General features: G+C 38.3%; 1 pseudogene; it reads right to left on the reverse strand.

The window, feature by feature from the left end:
• LOC140135513 (N-acetylated-alpha-linked acidic dipeptidase 2-like) overlaps nt 1-13571 on the reverse strand; it is a 25919-nt pseudogene extending 12348 nt beyond the window's left edge.
• Nucleotides 13572-19226: the final 5655 nt, after the last annotated feature.

The following is a 19226-nucleotide window of genomic DNA, read 5'->3' on the forward strand; positions in this document are numbered from 1 at the left end:
GATCAGTCAAAATTGTATTCATCTATTGCTATGGTAGTTAATCCGATTAACTACGTCACTTCTACGGCGTAGTTAATCGGATTAACTACCATAGCAATAGATGAATACAATTTTGACTATACCGCCCTGCACTACAACTTTCACGCGGTACCGATGCATTGAACCATAAATGTCAAAGAAAGGCTGATCACTCGCACCTGTATGATAAGCATTTTTAAAAAGAGCGGTATTGTATTCATTCTATGTTTGCTAACATACACAGGTGATTAGTGCAATCTGCTTGTAGTGCAGGGCGGTCTATTCAAAAATTGTATTCATCTATTGCTATGGTAGTTAATCCGATTATGACGTCACTTCTACGGCGTATAGGCATGGGTAACAGTTATGGTCTTTTTAAAATTAGTAAAACTGCAAAAATACGATGCTATGAAGCTCTTCAAGGTTATGTTAACCCGACGAGTTTAACCAACAAGCACGGTCTTTTCTTGTCGTCCGTCTTATCAAATCCATTCTTTGATTTTATGCAATACTGCTCCGCTCTCAGACCGGGCTCTCAGATTCAATTGCACCAGCGCGCTGCAGCGGCCCAAGAAGATGACAAGAGTTGGACGCAGAGTGGGTTCAGTACGGGCGCGCTCGTGGACGATAAACGATGATGATATAAGCCTAATGATTAAGGTTGTCGGGAAAAGGGTAAACGAAACCTCTACAACAAATTCAAAATTGACATGAACTTTAAGCTGCCAGTTCTGACAAATATACTTAGTAAATACGAAAAAATGCCTACTTGTCAAGACAAATGATCCAACAATGGTTACAAGGCCAAGTCCCACTAATAATGTCATGGGACACGCTTCCGTAGAAAACTAAATCTTGAAAACCTTGAGTGAATATACGAGGCTAAAGCGTGAATAACAGTTCAGGTTAAATTAATAATTACCTCGACATACTCGGTAGAACCTAGAAGCCCATACTCTTCAGCATCCCAACTAGCAAAGATTATTGTGCGTCTTGGTCGCCAACGCCCTGCAATATCAAAAAGGGAAAATAAGACTTCGTCCAAAACCAATTGGTCCAATGAATTTTGATGCAAAGTATTTGAGTCCAACTAAGTTTCGGCCAATTATATTTTGTTTGTCCCCTTTTATTTGGCCAACAGAAAATTATCCTATCAGGTCAAAATAACGTTGGACCATGTAGCAATTTTTTGACGGACCAAAGTATGCGTGGACGAAATATCTTTTCGACCAAAATAATTTGAACGAAGTTTATTAGGAGAGACAACATGATTAAACTGACTGTATTTGGGATATTGAACAAAGTTTGGCGCGATTTGAAAAGTGGGAAATTCAGATAACGCGGTGAAATTGCAAAGCCAGCATGTTCCACACACCCGAAGTCAGAGGTGGTCAGCGTGTGCCATCGATCGGCAGTGCAACTGGTCACGCTGACCGCGGTCTTTTCGATATAGAGGATTTCGATCAGAGGATTTTGCATCTATGCCCATTGAAAAATATCATTTTACAGCAAGTAAAAAAATAATATTGCTCAAAACCAATATTGTTCAAGGTTGCCCCACAGGATTACAAAGATACACTATTGCTCCAATAACAATAGCTATCAAGCAGGAGGGTGAGAGTTCATAAGAGCATTATCGTGTCGGGACCTCGGGTCACAGGAAGTGGGAAGATATGGTATTCCACCACCATGACATTACAACACGGGAATAACATCATGTCCCCGGCCTTAGCCCTGCGGCCTTGGATGTTTTTGTTGATACTGAGGTCCAGTATCAACAAAAAACATCAAGGTCACAGTACCGGCAGGCCCGAGGCCGGAGACTCCCATAATCGAATTCTTTATTAATTGAGTTCCAATATAGAAGGGCCCCGCAGGGCAGGAAAGAAAAAGTAAGAGAACAATATGTATGCGATGACACTGAATTTAGAGCAGATAATAGTAAACCGGCAGTCGACTTACCTGACACAATTAATTCCCCGTAAGCTCTAGTTATCTCCAGTAATGATGCCGTTCCACTTGATGGGTCCATCGCCCCATACACCCATGCATCTCTATGATTTCCTAATATAACATAACGATCTGTCGAAAAAGTCAAAATATATTCAACACTTTTATGCGCGGGACAAAATGGCAAAAGCCAATAAGATGCCGCATCACACCCGTTATTATGTAACTGTTTATTATGTAATTGTTTGCGGGGTCATAATTTTTGATACGATTGATTAAACACCGGAAAGTGTGATATGAAGAATATTTTGTTGATATCTCACTTGTGTCAAAAAAACTCGAATTTATCGGTTTTACGAATATTGGTGACATTTAAAAAGTTGTAATTCAACAGGATTACGCGGTGTCAAATTGCTAACGGATGTTACACTCGGCTGAATTGAACGCATGGCAAGTGCGCGTCATCGATCGGTTAAACTAAAGCGTAAGGGAACAAACCAAAGATCGATGACGTCCTATAAACGAAACTGGTTTCGTTTAGGGGGGAGGGGGTAAAAATACTCGATTACGTCTGTACAAAAACATCGGTCTGAAGAATGTGTCATTATTATTATGTCAAAATTTTCAACATTTCTTTAATACATTTCTGGCAGAGAGGGAGGGGGTCGGCTGAGAAACGAAACTAGTTGCGTTTATAGGACGTCATCGATCTTTTGGTTTGTTCCCTAACACATTGCAAAACTTTAAAAATTCGCACAAATATTCGTCAAATCGGTAAATTCTGGAAGATTTCGAAATCATTTGACAAGGTATCAAACTGAAGCTAACAAAATTGTTGACACATTCCTACCAAATTTGCTGTATTTAATCAATCGTAACACATATTATGACCCCTCAACTGCTCAATTCAAGGCAATTATAGGCATTATGGGCCTATTTTGAAGTTCGATACCTGGTTCAGTCGTGCCCGTAATAGTTCCAATAACATTGTAAATTGTTCGTTGCTCTCGGCTTGAATGAACACTAAGTTTGACTTTCCTGTAAAGTGAAAATTGAATTGAGAGACGAAAAAGCAGCAGAGCAAAAGAAAACAAGACGAAGAGACAAACAGAGATAGATGAAGGGAGAGAAGAACGAATATTAATATAATAATTAAAATCTTACATTTTTGTTATTGGCGATAATGTTCCATTTACCATGTTTGTTGGGGAAGACAGTAGGATATATACCGTAAAAACTCGATAGTTAGCATATGTGCTTACTATCGAGAGCTTTTGAAAACATGAAACTGTCCGGGGCTTTACCAATTGAGCTAATGGGGTTGAGACACACATTTGCAGGTTTACATGTTAGTCTATAATTATTGTATCGATGATTTGCTCAAAACCCTTTACACCTTTGTAGATGGGTTCTTCTTGTTTGCATGTTTTAAAAGCGCTCGATAGTAAGCACACATGCTAATATCGACTTTTAACGGTATATGTTTACGTATAATCATTTTAATTCGTATAATTCGTTTTAAACAAAATGCATATTACAAACCTATTGGTGTTGGTGGAACCGGGACCCAACCGATACGTTATGTTTAGACTCCCTCTCCAGTCGTTCGGAACTTCTGGCCCAGTCATTTCACTAGAAAATATTCAGAAGGAAAAAAGCATTTACGAAACGTACACCCCAAAATAATCTGGATACGTCACAATATTTTACTCTGAATTAAGGGACAATAGTAGAAGTATTATTTTAAACTTCCGCGGACTTTTTTTTTAGAATTTAATACGAAACATTATAATGTTAAATCTGATGATAAAAATCATTAAAAACAATAAACGAATGGGAAGTCAGGAGCCATATTTTTCCAGTTTAGCCATTCATAATTCCATAATGTGTTGCTATTCTTGAGTTATAAAAAGGTTTTGGGCGTTTTCCCCTACATGGAGCGGAAATAAGGCCATTTATAACTCGCATTGGGGTCTCCTTTGTGTATCACTATCAGCTTTATTTGTCTCAATACTTGAATAAAAATATTGGTAGGTCTTGCTCCCTCCCAATCCGTCTTAATAAGTTATGTTAGATTCTTAAAGGGGAGAATCATTAAAATAACCACCAGTGTCAAGTTATTACCGGAGAAAACGTCTAGCATCGTCATAGCCAATAGGATGTACTGGAATTTTTGGAAGGTCTGTGTCTTCATCATCCAAACGATACATATATGCTGTGAAAACAAATGAGTATGAACTAATGTGATGGTGGAGCCTAACTTGCCACCACGACTAGTTTTTTACATAATGTTGTGATATCATTGTGGCTGATTGGACGGTGTCTACACTTAAAACGCTTCACTTTTGTGTCACATTGGGCCAATGTATATTTACAAATCAGGTGCTATTTTTACGTGCCTCCTGGCCCGTACGTGCAGTGAGATTAAAAATCCGTGCAGTGACAATTAGAATTCCGTGCTTAACATGTGCACTATGCAGTATATACATGATATAGATGCTTTTAAAGCCTTTCTTACGCCCACATTCAGGTAAAAATATCAAATATTTCGCGCGCTTGTGAGGGCACTCAACACGTGACTAACGTCACGGCTGTGTAATAATTATTTATTAATTTGCTTTGATTCCAATTGAAATTGGCCTTATCATACAGTTATATACTTCGAAATTTGTTCCTCTGGTAGGCATATACTAATATATATTTTACGTATTCACATTTGGTGATCTTTTTGTCTGTGTATGACTTACGTTTAGCTGGGTATCCAGGGGTAGCTGGATCGCCCTTTGCATCACTATCAAATACATTACCCCTCTGTACCCCTGTTCCCGGCAGCCACCAACTTGATGGGTAGACGTAGGACTCCCCTTCCAATGCATATTCTGCCGGATCGGAATACAAAATCACCCCTATTGCACCTGCCCTTTGAGCAAGTTTGACCTATAAGAAATTATTAATACACAGAGTATAGTTATCTATTTTCACATTTTGTTCGTGTTCGCTCATATTCCCAGTATTATCTTATAAATTGAACGATATGGATCCCCGGCACGGATCGCCTTCTGTTCCAGCAATGTCGGGACTCGGGAACATCTTTTTGCCGAATCTAAGACGTTTACGGTTGATATCTTAGGTACCGTTATCGGTTGACAGGATGAAGCTTGGTGTGAGACATACCTGGTCCTGAATATCCAGTATAGATGACTTATAGATGTCTTTTGAAATTATTTGGGACTATCTGACTATATCGAGAAAGTACAAATTTAAACAAAGTTCTCACGACTTACATTGTGGAGGTTGGTGGCCTGCGACCTGCATCCACTGACTATCTGACTATAGTTTTTTATTTTTACGTCTTCGACTTTTAACATCAATTTCAGAAATACCATTTCAATCTTCTTTTACATATATTTGCAGGTCACAATTAACTTATTTCATCGAGCTATCGATACATATACAAGCTCTATACAATACAGTCTGTCTCAAAAGAAATTGTGCAAGTAAAAAGTGCCCTCTCTGGCAATTACAAAATACCGTTGTGATATGATGCTGATATCAACGTCCAGGGAATAGTCTTAGCTCTCCAATGCTGTTTGTTCTGTTCCATTTGCTTGTTTTAATCTCGAGATATGTTTCGTTAAAGACGAAAGGGTAAAATCACAATTGTGCCACTTTTACTAGGGAAGAGGGCTTTACATGTAACAGTGATAGCATCAAGTTTATCAAGAGTTCCTTCGTGAAATCAAAAGAATGCATCAATTACACAATACAAAATTTTGTTGACCTTTTTTACTGTTTTATCATGATGCAGGAATGATGATTCTCTTTTCCCACTTAAAACAGATTAAAAGATAAATAAATAGTTCACATTCTGCTGTAAAAATTAAATACATGTGCATGTCAATGATTTTCATGGCAAATACTGTTCTCTTAAAAGACATGTTAAAAGACAAACAAATATTGCACACTTATAGGTTAATGAACGCGTATTACTTATTGGGAGAGATATTAGACAAAATAATGCACGCGCTTGATGTTGATGCGTCAAATGCAAGAACCCCGAAGGGTGAGTGCATTAAACGCATCAACATCAGCTATCATTGATTTACATGTTCAGCTCTCTTCCCTAGTAAAAGTGGCACAATTGTGATTTTACCCTTTCGTTGTTAAATTAACATATCTCGAAATTGGAACAAGCAAATTGAACAGAACGTTAACGGCATTTGAGAGCTAAGACTGCGCCCGTGACGTTAATGTAAGCATCATGTCACAACGGTATTTTATAATTGCCAAACAGGGCGCTTTTAACTTGCACAATTTTTTTTGAGACAGGCTGTAGTTATCTACAAGAAAGCAAACTTACCTTAGTACCCCTGAACAATTTACCGTATTTTACAATGACGATACTTCCATTTATGTTAATTTCTGGGTAGTTTTCCTGCAAAAATTTGAAGTCTTCGTGACGACCATAGTTAACGTAAACGAGGTTACCCTGTAAATTTGAAGGATCGTGAGTATTATACACTAAGCCAAAAAAGAAACTTATAATTTTTCACAAGGTCATATCTTAAAATCTTGTACATCAAAATGAACCAAAATTACACACATGATTACTTCAATACTCTACTATAAACACATGTCAGTAACCAAGCAGTTGTGCAGATGATACAACAGCAAAATGCACTGACATTGAACAGCTTCCTGGACCACATTCACAGCCCAATAATTGGCACCCAGCAAAAGAAATCTATGAGAATCGTTGAACAGATGATAATTTACAAAACAGTTATTGTTGCACATGCAGGTACTTCTTCTGAAAATCCTAATCAAGGTATAGCAGTCGCTGATAGGATATGCAGCTTATAGAACACGGATAACCTCTATTGCAACGATTTTGTAATGAGCACACAATATGTTTTGGTGTGATTCAAGGCCAGCAGGAGCCTAATGGGATAACCAGAGTCCCCCAGACCTGAAGACAATTCCACCCGACACATTCATGAATCGATCTCCCACCACCATTTTCCCAATACCTTGCAGAAACCATTTAAACTATTTGGCGACCATTGCAAATGGATCTGGACATTTTGCGGACTAAAGTTCCATGTCGCTGCATTCAAACGGAATACTCGCATTCATGAATCGATCTCCCACCACCATTTTCCCAATACCTTGCAGAAACCATTCAAACTATTTGGCGACCATTGCAAATGGATCTGGACATTTTGCGGACTAAAGTTCCATGTCTCTGCATTCAAACGGATTACTCGCATGGTGTCACCTCAGATGAAACCTTCCATTCCATTGCGCAGCCTAATCTTACTCATTTCATGCAAAGAACATTGCCATCTATATATGTAATGTGAAATCGACATGATATTGGATGAATGTTCAATTTACAGTTTGCCGAATTCCTCTTTTTTCAGTGATGTTGCAAAATACTTTGCCAGTGTGTGTATAGTGCATCAATTTCCTTCAACCATAATTCAACGAACATGGGGTCATTATGGTTACAATGATTTCCGAAATCGACCCTCACTTTGGTTCGAAAGTCCAAATATGGGGGATGTTATATACCTCTATTTCTCCTTGATGAGAATAAGCATTAAATGGCGGCACGATGTTGGGGTTGTAATCCTCCGGTCGAAGAATTTTCTTCCAGCGCTGAATGAAAGATTTCCGTTCCATTTTCCAATAAAGATACCTGCAAAAACAAAGCACACAATTCTTTCAAGATGGCCTTTCCTGAAAGACGTAAAAGTTGGTAGAAATTGGTCTAGCAACTTCTCCTTTGGGTCGTTGTCGACGTCCCACGTAAAGATCATGAAGCACAGTTTCACAAAGCCTTCCAAGGACAATTTGGGAGTAATGCCCAGGGAGTAATGACTTGGAGTCCGAGTCACACTATAGCACTCGACTCGGAAATCGCATGTGAATCGCTCTATGAGCAAAATATTTGACCAAAGCATGAGACCAAAATAATGATCAGATTATTGAAGCCTTGATGGTAGTGTTTTTCATTTTAGTAAAGTTGATCTTAAAGTCTGACATTTGCTCCATTATGGTCCAATTCGTACTGACATAAGAGTGTTTCCGCACATACCGGTATTTGCTGACAAACTGCCGGGCTGTTATAACAAACATTTGAGGATTAATCAAATAGTCACACTTTTGGTGATTTAAAGTTTTGGACATGAAAATTATACACTGTAATATTGTTGTCCTTTTCGTTTGCATTAATATAATCTCACCTTATTCGGTAAATCAGGATTTGGATAGCTCAACATGACATTATAGGGAACCAGTTTAGCTGAATCAAGCCCCTGCTCCAACCATTTGTCTCGAACATATTCTGCCGTCTTGAGACCTTCTGGTGTTCCTGCCAAGTGTGGAACACCAGACAAAACCCTGCAGGATTGAGAATATATTGAGTTTGTACATGGTTGCTTGATGATTGTTCTTCGTTCGGTTCCTTGACCATGTTGGCACATCTATAGAGATTATCCGTGTTCTATAAGCTGCGTATCAGCAACTGCTATACCTTGTTTTGGAAGTACCTGCATGTGCAACCATGACTGTTTCAAAATAGCCCGCCAAAGTCATGCAGGTAACTCTGTGGTCGTCAAAGTCATGCAGGTAACTCTGTGGTCGTGCATTGGATTAGTTTGAATGAGGAATACTACGTGAACCCGCGCCTTTTGTTAGACATGAGTAAAGTGGATAACGTCTATTGTTGTTCATTATGCAAAAATCTATTTTTTGCTAAAATTTAGGGTGTTCACTGATAAAGCCTTTAACATCATGTTTACTTTCCCGATTCAGATTGGAATGAATTAAAACTATGGCTACTATAGTACAATAATTATATTCATAATCATTGACTTACTTCAAATTTTCCTCGATATTTTTTGCACTAACAGATCGTATTAACAAATTGGATATAGCAGTATCTTCCTTTGCATTTCCTGGACAGCGGTGTACGAAGAACGCTACGGAGTATCCTATGATCACGGCAACAAAGATCACACCAATTAGCAGTAGAGCTAACTTTAAACGGGTGTTTCTGAAACAGAGTAAAAAATTTTAAATTGCAAGTTGTGAACAACCAACCAGGAAAATGAGAGTAGCTAGAATCACTTCGCTGCTGTAATAAAGATTGATGGAGCCCTTTAAGGATAGCAACGTTTGCACAGTATTTTTTGTGGGACCAGAGAGCACATACAGGGTGTCCCAGAATGATTTATACCGGGAAAGTTGATTTTTTTTAGGTATGAAGGGCATTGGTATTGGTAGTAATGTTTTAAATTCTAAAATTTGACAGTGGATCTAATTGTGAGAGGAAGTTGATTCCACAGGGGAACGATACGGTTGAAAACGATGCCCTGTGAGATTCGGTTTTGCATCGTTTGGGAATCAACAATAGGGGGTCAGCAGATGATCTGGTGATGGGACGGTCCTTGAGGGTGGAGTTAAAAACTACAAATGGTTAAGGTTAAGGTCATAAAGTTCCATTTTGCATCAAAAAAAGAATATGAGATCAAGGATTTCACGTCTAAAAGACAAAGGAAGGAGGTTTAATTAGTTAACCTCTCACGATAGTCTAAATCAGGGTAATGTAAAAAATCTATATCTTCAATTCGAAAAGCAAAATTTTCATATTATGGACGGCTTTGCAAAAGAAAAGCTAAGAAATTGTGTCCAACCATCTGCCATACAAAATACTTTTCACGGACGTACAATTTGTCTTCTCCCTGTGTTGTATCCAATACTGGTTCTGTTAGATCTGCCATGGTTAATGAAAGTGGATACTGGATCGAACTTGAAGGAGTCCTACACCTTGTAAAGTCGGCTCAAAACTTGTGTTCTTTTGATTGTACATGTACTATATATCCATAGGTCTACAATACAGATTAGATTGACTTGATGGTATTTAGAAGCTTTATATTAGGTCAGCTTTTATTTATTGTGGTGACCGTGACCGTCGTGAGTGCCAGTACTCTACCTAGTTTCGATGCAGGTCATACGCTATAAATAGGGGTCGGAGTAGGGGTAAATAATAAGGTTGATGTTTCAGATTCCTTAGGGACCGATCGTTATTTACGGCAGGGGGGTAATAGGCGTTTTGGACAAAATATCGACAAAAAAATTCGCGTTCCCCCCTCGCGTCCGCTCAAAATTTTCGGATTCCCCCCTTGTTTTCCCGAATTTCTCCATTTAAAACTTAACATTCCCCCCTCCTGGTTCACCGAAAAATTCGCGTTCCCCCCCTCAAGACCCAAACAAATTTCGGATTCCCCCCCTCAAAACGCCCATCCCCCCTGTCGTAAATAACGATCGCTCCCTTAGGGCTCCAACTTATTGATGCAGGATGATCTCTTGAGCATTTTTACACCTTTTTTTAAAATTGAAATCAGCGAAAAAATGAGAAGGTGCCGGCCAAAAACTTATTTCGGACAGGGGGAGGGAAAATTGTCATTAATTTGCATCAAAAATATTATTCTATGCCTTATTCTATTGATATTGGTGTTGTTGAATATGTTATTGGCGCCAAAGAATCATTTTTTAAAGTTTGTATAGACATTTGGAGCATCCATGTTCTTGGAAACGGCAATTTTATGTCAAAATTAGGGTATGAGGGCGCTTTGCATTAAATTCGAATTCGCTCTACCAATTGAAAATTTATAGATGTAACTATGAAGACAATCATAGGTGGAACCTCCACAAGAAGTTTGGGCATTTAATTGGACCTTCATTTTGCAAAATTTTCCAAATTCTGAGGGGGGAACATCCTTCCTCACACACACCCCTGCATAGTGGATAAACAAGTGGTCAATTTCACTTCTCTTTTCGACAATTTATAGGCCTACAATAAATAGGGAAAACTTGTCAGCGAAAAGCTTCATGGCCAGTCATTTCACAAAATTTGGGCTTTTTTAAACTAAAATTTTAAACACTAATAGTGCCAAAATGGGTCACCAAATCGCTTCAATTAGGTATTCATCTTGCAAACGTTTCTTACTTCTGAGGGGGGAACATCCCCCCTCAGGCCCAGCAACCCCCCGCTTCACGGCCATTTTCTATTGATTTCTCACATTGGGCCTCCCACTGTCAGTGTGTCCCCCCCCCCCCCCCCCCACTTTCAAAAATGGATTTACGCCCCTGAGTTCAGGTAATTTTTCAGTATCGTTGGCAAAGGTAGGTCAAAAATAGATTTTGCTTATACCTTGGGGGTTGAAGTACTTTGGTAACCTGTTACAGTGTCGAGCATTGTTCGTCCATTTTTTGCTTGTTGCCATGGTAACAGCCAATTCTTAGTTTTATGCAGTTTTAGTCAATTTCCAAAATTAACAATATGTTTGCTATGGTTCACCATTCTGCAGCACTACCATGACTAAATATAGCTAAAAGTGCATACTTATATTTATAACTGGATCTTGGTTTTTTTTTTTTGAAGGGTAGGTTTTCATTTAAAATGTAAATCCCTTTAATTGACTTGTCGCTATTTTTACTACAGCTTGATGAGGCATAGTACACACCTGGTTCACTAAATGTCGAGTTTATAACGATTAAGCGGTAACAATGTTAATCAGGATGCAAAAACGAATAAAAACTCTACAATTTCATTAAAATTGCAATCTTTGTGAAATGTTAATCAGAAAAGGAAATATTTGGATTTTGTAAGAAGGATAGAGTTTCATTTAAATTTCAGTCCGATTGAATTGTAATTTGTGTACCTACAATCCCCGAAATATGTCGTTGAAACGCTTTAGGAATCTTGAATGAAATCAAAAGTGTATTTTTAATGTGGATAAAAATGTTCAATATTTGGAATTAGAAGAACGCTGGGCCATCAATTAACACTTTTCCCGTCCCCCCCCCCATCATTCAATGTTGCGACACTTTACAGACACGCTGAACACATTTGCACGTTTCAACATTGCACGGGGGAGTGGGGGGACTTATTTTCCCCTAAAGACGCTTTAACGTTTCAAGACATATTTCGGGGATTGTAGCTGCAGCGCGATGAAAGCTGTTACTGATATCAAGTTAGATGGTATTATGTTTAACCAAATAATGCTAAATGCATACAATTTCATTATTGCAATCTTTGTGAAATGTTAACCAGAAAACATGTTTAGATTTATTAAGAAAGATAGAGTTTCATTTAAATTTCAATCTGTTTTTCTTTTTTGACAGAGTGGGTGGCAGTTACCTCGGGTTCGTTTTACAATCCATCAACCAAGTGGCTCCCGGCATTTAAAAACATCTTACTAATGATATTATTTGAGTATAATATTGCTGTGTAATAAGTAGAGAGAATATAGAGAGAATAAATTGGAACATCCTTGATGTATTTATTAATAATGTAAATAATAGGGGTCCAAGAATATACCCTTGGTGTACACCACAACTTATATTCTTAAAATGTATAGACTTTAAAAGTGGCATACCTATAACTGGTTTCTTGTTTTTAGATTGATGTAAAATGTAAATCCCTTATTGACTTGCCGTTATTATTATTTAGCTATTTGGGACAAGAAATAGAATTTTGTTCCATTTTTCTCTCTAAATTTTCTACTCGATGACCCATTTTCTGACATTTTATACCCAATGACCCCCTTTTCCCACTATATTATGCCCAATGACCCCCTTTTTCATTTTGTTTGTACTCAATGACCCCCCTTTTTTAAAACGGTGTTTTGTACCGATAGGCCCCTACTTCGGAACGCTACGCTGGTAGGCACATACCCGTCACTTGTATTGCTGATTGAGGTATTTGTGACTGGCAATGTTATCTACTGCTGATTTAGGCACTGATAACCTACTAGCTGTTGAAAGTTGAGTGCCCCGGGCATATAGCCCCCGTATTATAGCCTAGGCCATTCATGACGTTTTGAATAAAGCTGTCATCAAAACAGTGTTTGTATGACACTATACAATTCACTTACCTTTCCCGGCCGTAAGTTTTGTTTAATAGAGGCGTTTTATCGTCTGCTATATCCATTGGCTCTTTCAAAGTTAAAGTTCATATGGAAAGTGGATAGTCTACTGCATGCAGGGAAAGCTGGGATGGATAGTACATGAGACTACGTGTATTACCGAGGCCAATTATGTGCTGTTCGATAAATTGCCAAGCAGAAAAGAAGCTTACCATTATGTTGAAGGTCTTTTTAATGGTTCGATAAGCATTGCATGTGTTATGCTTTGATGCACGTTTAAGTGGCAGTGACCCGTGGTTTGGCCAATTGTATAAAATACAGGTCAAGGGCAAGGCCAATAAGCCCAATCGCCATTCTAACTTCCGGTTTTTGAGAGCAGTTTTAGGACACTTTGACCTCTGACATATCGGGAAAATTGACGTAATTATTATTAATTTTCTTATTATTGTCACAATTTTGATCATTAAAAATACCAAATAATTAATTTATAAAATACTAATATTTTTTATATTTGTTTTAAATATTGTAAAACATTTAAGATTATATTTTGTACGTACAAAAACCCAATATTTCTGAATTTTCTGAAAGGTCAAAGGACAAAGTGTCCTAAAACTGCAAAAACTGTCCTACAATGCATTGCAATCTTCCAATGCCGATTGGGCTTATTGTTAAGCAACACTGAATCTTTGGCAAATATTGACGTCGTTTTTATTTCCTGCTTGACTTATCCAGGGGCTTTGAATTACAATAATAAAATTCCTTTAAAAAGGAATGGGCGCCCGATGGGAGCTTTGATGTGATGTGCTGAAATGTAGCCGTTAAGATAAAATTTTCTTCTTTAAACAAATTGTAACATTCTCAACAAAACTATATAATGTTGTCACCCGCCTTGCTACTTGGATGGTAGGAACTCTTTCTGAGGCTGCTACCATTTAAACCATACAAGTTTTGTGCCGATCAGCAGTAGATAGCATTGCTAGTGAGTCATCAATGCCTCAATCAGCAGTAGATAGCATTGCTAGTAGGTCATCAATGCCTCCATCAGCAGTAGATAGCATTGCTGGTAAGTCATCAGTGCATATATCAGCAGTAGATAGCATTGCTAACAAGTCATCAATGCCTCCATCAGCAGTAGATAGCATTACTAGTAAGTCATCAATGCCTCAATCAGCAGTAGATAGCATTGCTAGTAAGTCATCAATGCCTCCATCAGCAGTAGATAGCATTGCTAGTAAGTCATCAATGCCTCCATCAGCAGTAGATAGCATTGCTAATAAGTCATCAATGCCTTCATCAGCAGTAGATAGCATTGCTAGTAGATCATCAATGCCTCCATCAGCAGTAGATAGCATTGCTGGTAAGTCATCAGTGCCTCCATCAGCAGTAGATAGCATTACTAGTAAGTCATCAATGCCTCAATCAGCAGTAGATAGCATTACTAGTAAGTCATCAATGCCTCAATCAGCAGTAGATAGCATTGCTAGTAAGTCATCAATGCCTCCATCAGCAGTAGATAGCATTGCTAATAAGTCATCAATGCCTTCATCAGCAGTAGATAGCATTGCTAGTATACGTCATCAATGCCTCGATCAGTAGTAGATATCATTCATAGCTAGTAAGTCATCAATTCCTCCATCAGCAGTAGATAGCATTGCTAACAAGTCATTAATGCCTCCATCAGCAGAAGATAGCATTGCTAGTAAGTCATCAATGCCTCCATCAGCAGTAGATAGCATTACTAGTATGTCATCAATGCCTTCATCAGCAGTAGATAGCATTGCTAGTAAGTCATCAATGCCTCCATCAGCAGTAGACAGCATTGTTGGTAAGTCATCAATGCCTCCATCAGCAGTAGATAGCATTGTTAGTAAGTCATCAATGCCTCAATCTGCAGAAGATAGCATTGCTAGTAAGTCATCAATGCCTCAATCAGCAGTAGATAACATTGCTAATAGGTCATCAATGCCTCCATCAACAGAAGATAGCATTGCTAGTAAGTCATCAATGCCTCCATCAGCAGTAGATAGCATTACTAGTATGTCATCAATGCCTTCATCAGCAGTAGATAGCATTGCTAGTAAGTCATTAATGCCTCCATCAGCAGTAGATAGCATTGCTAGTAAGTCATCAATGCCTCAATCAGCAGTAGATAACATTGCTAATAGGTCATCAATGCCTCCATCAACAGAAGATAGCATTGCTAGTAAGTCATCAATGCCTCGATCAGCAGTAGATAGCATAGCTAGTAAGTCATCAATGCCTCCATCAGCAGAAGATAGCATTGCTAGTAAGTCATCAATGCCTCCATCAGCAGAAGATAGCATTGCTAGTAAGTCATCAATGCCTCCATCAGCAGAAGATAGCATTGCTAGTAAGTCATCAATGCCTCCATCAGCAGAAGATAGCATTGCTAGTAAGTCATCAATACCTCCATCAGCAGTAGATAGCATTGCTAGTATGTCATCAGTGCCTCCATCAGCAGTAGATATAATTGCTAGAAGGTCATCAATGCCTTCATCAACAATAGATAGCATAGCTACCCAACAAAACGTTTTCGACATCATTCACAAAAGGTTTTTAAAGGTTGTCAGAAAATGTTTAATTGTCCATGCCAGAGAGATGCAGGCAATATGACAAAATCTGGGAACATGAAGGTTGGCCAAATCGGTTCATACTTTGGAAGATTGATGTACTGGATGACATATTTTCACATGCCAGACTAGACCCACCTGACCCCCCTGGGTAGGGAGATATGGGTACCCCCTAATTTGGGGCTTTTGACACAGGAAAATTGCTGTGAAAACAGTTGAAAAATGGCAAAGTTCATGAAGTTATTTTTCTATCAGCAACTTCTCGATTGGATTTTATTTTGAAATATTTGTCAAGAGCATAGTTTATTTGTAATATAGAACTTGAAATTGCAATGATTGGGGTCTTGGGTTTTCAGGAGGGGGTCATCAATGTTACCCCTCTTTAGCATTTGTAAAAAATGTAAAAAAAGGGCAATTTTTAAAGCCCTTTTATGAAAATATACATCTTAAATATTGATTTTTTTTAATGTCAACATTTTGAGGCTATATTGGTCTACTCCAAACAATAAATGGTAGATTTGGGCGGTGTAACGAATTTGCATAAAATTGGTGTTTCTAGACAGTATTTTCGTCTAATAAATTTCTTGAAAATGATATTGTAAGTCTAAAAATTGGAGGAAACTGAATGTGACAATTCTATTTTTTAGTCTTAAAATTCTTTAAATGTTTTCATATGGTGACATTCTTTTAGAATTTTCTAAACAGAATCATGTCAAGTCTGCAGAAGTGTTTCTAAACACAAAACAATTCATATTTAGCTATCTGAGTAAAATGCAAAACAGAAATACTGAATACAAGACTACCTTGTGATAAACCATGATGAACAAAATAGCAATATAAATGTAGGTCCATTATGTAGGCCTATTGTGTATGCATTTTTTAATTATATCATATATATTGTTTTTATATATTGATAAAAATTATGCCTAAAAGCCCTCAACGTTATGAGTAAGAAACAGTGGCGTGCGCAGCACATTGAAAGTGGGGGGTGGGGGGGGGGCAGGTTGTTCAGTTCCTCCGAATGGAGTCTGATTAGGAGTGTAAGGTGCGGGCGAAATCAGTTATTTCGGGGAAATTGACTGATTTCCCCATAATGACCAACAAAAGTAGGGGGCCGTGGCCTCCCTGCCCCCCCCCTTTGCGCACGCCACTGGTAAGAAACTAGGATATTATTTGGCTACTGTGATAATAGCTGATAACTAACATAAATCACAAGAGTTTATAAAGGAGTAAGTTAATCAGTTCAAATAAATTGGATCACAGTTTAAATTCACAAATAATTATTCTAGAAACACTATGCTGCAGGTGTCCAAGAATCTTAGCCATAAGATGTTGTTTCAGTAGGCCTAGCTAGTAGCTGGGGCAGATATGGTCTTTTATGATATGAAGTATGTGCTGCATCCCAACAGAAGTCTCTACATGGACTTGACTATATTGCAACAGAAGGATCGGAAGCATTCGATACAGTGGAAGAAGTGGTGAATACTTTGTTTGGTAATGGATCTCCAGCAGATGTTCACATCTTTGATGAATGTGACCAGTCATGGTTTGCCATTGCGTTTATTATTGAGAATCCCTTAGCTACAATCAAAGCTCAAAACTCTTCACTGAAGAATGTATACCTGAGATCAGATAATGCTGGGTGTTATCACTGTGCACCCCTTATCTTGTCAATTCAAGGAATAGCACAGCGAGTTCAATGCAGTGTCCGTCGATATGATTTTTCAGATCCTCAGGGCGGGAAAGATATTTGTGACCACAAAATTGCCCCCAAAAAAGCACATATTATGTAAATGAAAAGCATGATGTTACAAGTGCTGCAGATATGAGAAGGGCCCTGATACGACGGTGTACGAGGCTGCAAGATTGCAGTTGCAGAGCTGGTCATGAGTAAGGTAGACAAACATCCAATGAAATCGGAAGGAATTACCACCTACAACAATTTCCAGTGGGAAGAGAATGGAATTCGAATATGGAAGGCCTACAATGTAGGAGAGGGCAAGCTTCTGAAGTATACTGAACTGCTCAAAGGAAACCAACAGCACACAGGACTAAAGATCATTGACGACTTTAGTTCAGCTACCCCTGGAAGACAGACAAGAAAGACTGACAGTACCAGCAGCAAGAAAGGATTATTTCACTGTTTGGAGATTGGATGTGTCTTATCCTTTGATGAAGAGAAGGACATACAGCATCACTTGTCTGTAGGAACACATATTAGGGTACTTGAACATGAATCTTCTTATAATCAAATTAAAAGCAATGGGCCATGACGGTGTCAGAGATAAGCCAAAAGCCAACAACCTCTATTCTCTCCAGAAGTGCTGCATCTGATAATCGTCCTGAAATGAGCAGACGCAGTCCAAATGTATCAGAAAGGGTACCACTCATTCCAGAAGCTGGATGGGCTCTGAGGAAATCCAGACAAGATGTTCAGACTTCAGTTCATGTTATATTATTATATATTCAACAAGGGAGTGGAAACAAAACAAAAGGCCGATCCTACCAATGTGGCACATAAGATGATGCACAGTCGCACCGAGGATGGAAAGCTTATGTTTCAGCCGAATGAGTGGAAAACGGCCAAGCAAATCACAAGCTTTTTCTCCAGGTTAGCTGCAACACAAAGGAGGAATCAAGTGTTGAATGTAACCGCTAAAGCTGCAGAGGAAGAAAAGATTAGCGATGAGGATGTTGATGGACTAAACGCTGAAGAAGAGCGGCAACAGTTAAGAAATACAGTCTTCAGTTCTGTTGACTTTGAACACCCCATGAAGTTGAATGAAGTCAACTTGTGTGTGAACTTTATAGCAAGACCAACATCGGCAAACTGAAACTTGCAGAACTAAAACTTGTGTGTAATAATCACTACGATAAAAATATTGGACCTGCCTGTCGTCTATCATAGGTAGAGGATAGGCAAAATAAAAATTCCTATCGTTTATTCTCATTCTTAGCCAGTTAAATATTATTTTAATAACTGTAAACTATTTTTTAAAGCAAAAATTAAGTTACCGTCATTAAAACTCCCCTTTTTCTAAAATGAACGAAACTTGTTTACAACTTCACATCTTTTGTTGCGCGTACTGCTAGCGCGTACGAGTATTCCGCACTGCTTCTACGCAATTAACGCGATACATACTCGCACATCTATGAGCGTGTTACGCGTTATCAACACTCATGATGACGTGGGGTCGTCTACAGCCTGATAGACGACACCCAAAATCATGCGATTGTCCAATCAGATTATGTGTATACTAATAAACCACTCCCACTGACTAAGAATCTTGCATACATAAGATTCTGGCGTTACATGTTCATTCGATTTTAGTATGTACGTGCAACATGGCATTATGCATGAAAGACATGACATATATACGATATCTTTCAGCTTTATGATTGTTTAATCAAATATTCTTTAATAGTCTTGAGTATTGATTACAATACGATAATTTTGTTTTACTCATTTTGGAGGGAATAAGACATAGAAACATCTACATTTTTAAGGCTTAGTAATGTTTATTTTTCCATTTATTATTAGCTTGGTAACTTTAGTCAACTTTATAATGAAGAAATGCCTTAAAAGACATGTGCTTCCTTAAGGGGGGTACTACACCCTGGCCAATTTTATGCCTATTTTTGCATTTTTCTCAATACTATGGCGCATTGGTGACAAGTAAGGTATGTATATTATAGGGGCAAGGACTACAACTACTGCACTGAAAATTCA

The sequence above is a fragment of the Amphiura filiformis genome, chromosome 16 (genome assembly GCF_039555335.1).
Source record: "Amphiura filiformis chromosome 16, Afil_fr2py, whole genome shotgun sequence".
In the NCBI taxonomy this organism is placed as follows: Eukaryota; Metazoa; Echinodermata; class Ophiuroidea; order Amphilepidida; family Amphiuridae; genus Amphiura; species Amphiura filiformis.